This window comes from Melitaea cinxia, chromosome 26 (genome assembly GCF_905220565.1).
Source record: "Melitaea cinxia chromosome 26, ilMelCinx1.1, whole genome shotgun sequence".
Lineage (NCBI taxonomy): Eukaryota > Metazoa > Arthropoda > Insecta > Lepidoptera > Nymphalidae > Melitaea > Melitaea cinxia.
The window spans coordinates 5,739,458-5,747,364 of record NC_059419.1 but is presented as its reverse complement, the minus strand read 5'-3'; the positions used below and the strand labels follow the sequence as shown (position 1 = coordinate 5,747,364).

Here is a 7,907-nt window from a genome sequence, read left to right as displayed (position 1 = left end):
ATTCACATGTCTATTCTAAGACAATTTTATTTAGCTAAGTTATGTACAAATTAAAACAGGGTAAACCCCTGAAACTGAGGTAGGGCACAGCAGGAATTTCCTGCTCAAAATATGGAGCAGCCCGACTGGGGTAGTACCTCGACCTTACAGAAGATCACAGCAAAATAATACTGTTTTCAAGCAGTATTGTGTTCCTGTTGGTGAGTAAGGTGACCAGAGCTCCTGGGGGGATTGGGGATTGGGTTGGTAACGCGCTTACGATGCTTCTGGTGTTGCAGGCATCTATAAGCTACGGTAATCGCTTACCATCAGGTGAGCCGTACGCTCGTTTGCCGACCTAGTGACATAAAAAAAACCCTCTTCATGGACAGTTTTAACGATTAAATTTTATTCGTTAATTAGTGCAAATCAAAAATTAACGTATTAACAATGCTTTACTTCGTACAAGGAAGTAAAACGAATATGAAGCGTTTAACGGTTTTATTCTCACGTCTTTCGCGTAGTCGTAGGTACGTTTATGTCAGTATTAATTTATAACGTACTGTATCTGTATTGAACATCTTCTTGTGAAGTACAATGTTAATATACGTACTATTTTTAAACTATTAGAAATCGTTACGAGGAATACATAGAAGCTTTTAATCTGAATCAATTAACTAGACATCTTGTTAAATAGTAGTCAAAAAATTTGTAAATAAAACTTTTTTTTTTAAATGATAATTATTTTTTTGTTGGAAAGTAAATATCCCAAGTGTGGTACCATGATAAGGAAACCAGTATCTGACGACGGAATCCCAGATAAATCGAGGGAAACCCTCGAAAATTGTAGTTACGACCAGCGCGTTTGATAATTTTTTTTCGTCTATTTTCGTTGTATTACTTGTCGATGCAAACACAATTATTTGAAATCGGTTAACAAAAGAATACGTTACAAACGACAAAGATATTTAAACAATAATTGTACATGATTAATAAGTAATTTTATCTTGTCTAAAAGGGTCAGGTTAGAATTGCAAGGCTTCAAGCTAAAGAATTATAACAAAACTACATTTAATTTAACAATTTTTTTTATGATCGGACTATATGAATCAGTATTGAACGATGTTTAATACATTGACATCATCCTTCATTCAATGACTTAAGAAATGTAGTGTCTGTCCTTGCAAATTAACTTAAACCATGGTATAATCATTATAAAGTTAAGTTTTCGTTAGTGAGTTTGAAAGCACTTTTCTACCAAGAAAAGCCATCAATTGTTCTGAATTCAATTTCGTTCACCTATTGCCAGTTCCTTTTTTAAATAGCTTAAAGTTAAAAAAACACAAGAAGATATGATAAGCATGATAAGCAGTGCAAACAAAACATGGAAAAATGATACTTTAGAGCAACCATGGTCACAGGAGGATTGTTGTGTCAGATGTGAGGTGTCAGATGTTAGTATCCGAAACGTCAGGCATCTAAAAAAAAAAACCGCGATAGAATCCGAGTGAGTTGTTTCATTGTAATGAGTGAAATTCGCGTAAACATCAGAAAAACAATAAATAAATAGTTTAACTGTCATAATATAAATAATATACAACAGAAGAAACTCAAAATTTTTAGCTAAATAAGTTTATGTGTGACAGAAAAGTGGGTTAATTTAATTTTAGCTCATGTTAAACCCGTCTCACAAAAACTATAATTTATGTTAAGTGTAAAAAATACATAAATCTTACCAGAACGCAACTTAAAACTGAATCTTAATCCCTAATATAAACTTTTATGGAAATTTCGAGACATCGTTAAAGTATAATAATGCACTAAATAATTTAAAAACGGGCCATCATTTATCTTCCTCTGGACTTTTTTGGGACGTAGCTAACTCCCAAATTTAAAAAAATCCAACTAATCAGTTACTATTAATACAAATATAAGGAAAAGGTAAAGTAAAAAAAAAAGTAAGATAAGTACTGCTAAGCTATTAGTGTAGGTACTTTGAAAAATATAGTAATTTTTTTCTGAATTCATTTGGTACATGTAGTTTCTCAACATTTACCTTCTAAACAATCTTAATTATTTGTAAAAAGCGATTTTCAGGTGAAAATATTAAATTACAAAACAGAAGAAATATACACAAAAGATTAAAATTAGATCGTCCGAATTTACAGATTCCTTTATTTCGAAGAATAAATTTGTATAAGACGAGGAGCATATTTTCCTCGATCGTTCGATGACGTGTGTTATGTCATCCACTGTTAGCTATGCTTTGAGGAAATATCTTTGAAACATTATTCTGTTCATATTTTCTTTAATATTAAATACATTTTGTATTTTTTATAAAGCACTCTCTTATTACCTAGTTTTAAGAAAGCACAAATATATAGTTAATTATGGAGCTATACATAGCACATATATGTATATAGTTAATTAGCTTGCATTTTAAAAATTTAGAAAAAAAAACCTTTATTCTTAAATTACAATGAATTTACTGTATATTAATCAGTTATTTTTTTTTTAAATTTATTAATAATCAGTGGAATAAAGTCCTGTTACGATATCACCGGATATGTAATGTGTAGGCGCATTTACATTGAAATTTTCGGAAACACCTTTCACGATAGTCCGTTCAGACTTCGGGACGAATTAAGATATCGCTAACAACTTACTTTCAAGAAATTATACATCATAACTTTTTCTATAAAATCATTTTTAATTCTGTTTTAAAAGTTGATATATAGGGTAACAGCACCAGTGGCCAGCCAGGAACCAGTGGTCAGCCTTTTGCGTCGTTTATTGGTCATAAATATTGCTACAATTAGAATAAACGAATCACGTGTACCTAAATAGAAACTTTGATTCCTCATTGAATAATATGTCACACGACAGATGCGTTAGGGGATCAGGGGGGAGAATTAAACTCGTTCTTACAGGTGACGGCGGTTGAAAAGAGCAGTAGTGTCATGTCCGCCATATTTTTTACTTCGCGTGGTGTTCTCTTAAAAGGTAAAAAAAAACATGTTTTATTATTAAATGTGATAGTCTTTTATGCAATTTGACATTGTGTATAACTTCACGTATTGAATTATATTAATTTGAATAAAAATATCGCTGGTTTACGTAAATATTGTAGGGGCTGACCATTGGGTACTACTTTTTTATAAAAGATCCAATGGTCGGCCCCCCGGGGCTGTTCACTGGGTTCTTGAATTATTTTTAAAATTGCGAGAAAAGGCGTCATTACAAGCGTTAAATTAAAATTTTTAAATTTAGTAAGGCATGTTCTTTCATATTCCACAAAAAACCCAGTGGTCAGCCGCATTAAACATTTTATTTTTACGCGGCTGGCCACTCACTAGGTGTTGCTGATCCAGTATTCAGCCCCGATAGACTACATTTTAGTTTTACCTCAAATAGTTATAAAATGTATTTAGGTAGTTTGTATTTCAGTAATTGAGAAGATATTTTTCGCCCAAAATGCCGCCAAGACAAACTTATCCTCCAGAGAAGCTCTCTTCCACCATCGAAGCCATACGAAACGGAATGCCGATAAGATAGGCTAGTAGAACGTTTGGAATTCTTGGAGGCACACTACAAGATCGGCTCCATCTACGTGTCCCAGAAGGCCCAAGAAAAATGGGTCCAGATTCCATTTTAAATAAAGCAGAAGAAGCTGCACTGGTAGATTTGTGTCCAAAATTAACAAAATGTGGGTTTCCTTTAAAGACTGACAATTTATTAAATACGGTCCAAGCAATAGTAAAGGCCGATGGAAGACCTAATCCTTTCGTAAATGACAGACCAGGAAAAAAATGGCTTAAATCCTTTTTTCGAAGAAACCCTTCCTTATCTATACGAACAGCTGAAGAAATTTCTAAGGGACGAGCAGTAATAACAGAAGAATATATAAGAAAGTGGTTTCAAGACTTGTCAGAGTTCTTAAAAAAACACGATGCTCTGGATATACTGGATGATCCTATGAGAATATTTAATGGTGATGAAACAAGTTTTATGATTTGCCCCAAAACTGGAAAACTGATTGCTCTGTCTTAGAAAGAAAATTAAAACGGGAAATGATAAAAAAAGAACACACTGAAAAAATAGCAGCCAAACGAAGTCAAAAAGTAAGCGTGAGCACTAGTAAAGTAAATAAAAAGTGAACAAGGAAAAGGAAAATAGATCTTTCATCTGTTTCGCCTCATTTCATCAGATAGTAGTGATTCAGTTCCTACTGACGAAACCCTATCTAAAGAAAATAAAAAAAAGTGTGGTAAAAAATCTAAGTGTATAGGGTACCGGGAAATAATGAATATCTTAATTACAAGTAACAGTTCAGATGATTAGATAGATATGAGTACAAGATAGATATCTTCGTTGATATATAAGAGAGTTGAGACTTATAAAAATAGGAAGATTATGGCTGTGATTATTTGATTGTAAATAGATTTTACTAGGTACTATTAGTAGATTTGCTAGTGACCTTTTTCTCTTTCGTGTTATGCGTATTAAACCTAAAAGAAATATTTACATAGTATATAAGTAAGTATGCATAGATATTAATGACGTTGATTATTTTATAAATAAATATTAATGTTTTAATGATGAAGTTCTAGAAATTAAGAACTCAAATAAGTACTGTGATTGTTTACTTGCAATACTATTTCGGTCAGGTGAGATTTTTTTTTGTTCTGATAATTTAGCTATAAGAAATAAGAGAGACATAAATAATATTGTTGATTTTGATATAAATAATACTCATTTTGATCTCATGCTTATTCATAGGTATAAGGGCTGAACACTGGGTTCATCGAGGCTGATTACTGGATTTTAGAGGCTGACCACTGGCAAAAAGTGCCATATTTTGTTTGAATTTATATATATATTTTATAAAGAGAAAGGTTGTTTTTGACATATGTTGTTTAAAAACTATAATAAACAATTAATCCAATCATGTACTACATTTCATTATCCGACGAATCCCGTAAAAATGCCAGCTTTCCAAACTTCAAAAAGTTCTTATGAGGCTGACCACTGGTGCCATTACCCTAATATTATTAACATTAGAAAAAACTTGTGTGTTTAATTACGATAACTGTAATGTTTATTGTATGTAAGTATGAAAGACAATATTTATTAACAAACTTCCATACAATAAATTTTCACCAAAACACAAGCAATCAATATACGGAACTGTTCTAAAGTTTAAAAGGGGTTATTTATCAAAAACGCACACTTCAGATGATAAGACAAACATGTTTGTATCCACTACCTTCAAAAATAACAAGATTAACCTACTGAGTCTGATAAACCAACTTAAAACTGTATTGCCTGTTTACAACTTAACATGTTTTTATTAAGTAGAAAGTTTACTTTTGGTTTTTATTAATATTGCCAATTTGCTATTATTGACCACTAAAATCAATTGGTCATCAATGATATTGAAGTTATGAATATTCAGGTTTTAATAATATTGAATTTGATTCATATATAATTAACTCCCCCAGTGAAAATAATATAAGGTATAATTTCTATATACTTTTTTAATTTATACTGTACTAGCTGTACTCTGCGCGCGTTGTTAAGCTTTTTTTTGGTCGTACCAACTCAGAAACCTTTGTGGGCTCATGCATGATGCACAACACTTTGCTGAAGATCATAACATGATAAATTGCATAGTTTATGATTCTATAAAAGACTAACAGACAAACATTCATTATATATATATATATATATATATATATATATATATATATATATATATATAGATTGTTAATAATGACGGACGTAACATTAAGTAGGGGACATAGAAATACAGACATCTTGAAGGTTTTTAGAAGAGTGTCCGAACAATCGGATCACTGTTACAATAAGACCTCAACAGACTATGTGAGTATTGTAGCGACAATCTCCTCTTTCCTAATGTTAAAAAGTGTCGCAATATCTCATCCACACTTAAAAAATGCCGATGACTTACGATTTTCAACTAAACGACATAATCACTGACCATCTTTCTGGGGAGAGAGACCTAAGTATTTACGTGAATAACAAATTAACGTTTGGATTCCACATAGACCGTGTTGAGCTCTTAATAGGTACTCTACTCTTAATCTTTTATACAATAGGCAGGTTCGTTCCTTATTGGCATTTGGTTCATCTGTCTGGAACCTCCAATATAAAATATACACCGACTCTCTCGAAAAGGTACAAAATTAATTTTTAAAGATTTACTATACATACTTTATAAGTCGTGTCAGGGCTCGCCTAGTATCTGTCAATTGGGAATTCACTGTATACTCAGAGATTAAGTTTTTCTTTTTAAGCTGATAAATAATGCTATTGATAGCCCTTACCTATTAAGTTGTTTAAATTTTAATATCCTTAAATTTAATAAACCTAAAAACGCTTATTTGATTCGCCTCGTACGATACTACGAAGACAAAATATGCCCAAAACGACTTAAATGTCATTCTTACAGTATGTATGTATAATAAAAATTTGATAAAGTCCATATTTTCGTGCTCAATTTCAAATTTCAAAAATAACATAAATCAATTGTTAAATTAATAAATTGGAGTTTGTTTAAGTAGTCATTGCTCAGCTTTTTTTATTAATTTTGTTAACTTTTAAACATTTAAGTGCATGGGTTTTTATTTGTATTTAACTGTATGAAATTCTTGTGTAAATTCATATATAAGTTTTTTACTTTCTACTTCCCTTAAGCTTAAGCGATATCTTGTTATTGTCTCTATTTTTTTTTTGTACTGTTTGTTTCCCAAATACAAATAAATAAAAAACTAAGTACATTATTATTATTATTTTATACGGTTTATTTAAGCGAGTTATTGTAAAAATTATATACATTCGTGTCAATTGTTATGCTAATCCAGTATGAATTTGTAAGCTCCGCTCTAAAGCAACCAAACCGCGATGACAAGAGTTAATCATTAATATGGTAATTTGATCACTTCGTTTAATATTAATCGTTTACAAATTGCAAATAGGTTACGGTGCTATTATGAATAAGTAATTTTTAATTAATATTGTGTAATAAGTAATGTTGTGTGGTGAACGTGTGTTGGTTGGTGTACTTCTCTCTGAGTTTAAAATTGTCTAAGACGTGAATTTTATTTAAAAATGTAAGTTTAAACAAATTGGAACAAATCAAAAGCATAATGTGTAGAATACGCTTTTGTTAACAGTTTAAATGAAACAATAATAAAACTACCTAATGATCGATGTTTATCTGCTTGGCACACACTTAAATCTATTAACTACAACGTTTCTTTTTACTATCACAAAACAGCTGTGTTTATTAAACTAAAACAAATAACAGAAAATGTCGTTTATCATCCACGCTTCGGACGTCGCCAGTTTATTTACACAGAAACCAGGTCACGAAAATCAAAACCGCAACGGAAAACTCTATGTAACCTTCGGACATGAAAAAACTAGCTTACACTCGAATAACACTCTAGACACTGAGGTACACTTAGACAACAGTGACTGAAATTGTTTAAAGTGTCACGTAATTGATACGTAATACTGTGTCGGTGTTCAGACGGATGTGGGTTGCGACCCCGTTACGCTTAGGGTTGGCGAGTTTTTTGGGACAAATAAACTTATTTTTAACATTTGCTAACAAATTAACAGAAAAGACATAACACAAAATATCATCATCATCATTACAGCCTATACAGTCCACTGCTGGACATAGGCCTCCACAAGTTTACGCCACAAATAACGTGAACTCATGTGTTTTGCCCATAGTCACCACGCTGGGCAGGCGGGTTGGTGACCGCAGTACTGGCTTTGTCACAAAATATAGCAAAAGGAAAAGCTTTAAGCCTTGCTAATACTAATGCAACTCTCAGTGGAACGACTGTGACTTAACTATTACTTAATTACGTTTAAACTAGATTCCTTTATTCGAA

The 7,907-nt window shown here is 31.7% G+C and overlaps 1 long non-coding RNA gene across 1 annotated transcript; it reads left to right on the top strand.

Moving 5' to 3' along the window:
• Positions 1-2,902: 2,902 nt before the first annotated feature.
• On the top strand, positions 2,903-4,927 carry LOC123666504. Its single transcript, XR_006745258.1, has 2 exons — positions 2,903-2,982; positions 4,759-4,927. It is a non-coding gene; the product is annotated as an uncharacterized LOC123666504 (long non-coding RNA).
• The last annotated feature ends 2,980 nt before the right edge of the window (positions 4,928-7,907 follow it).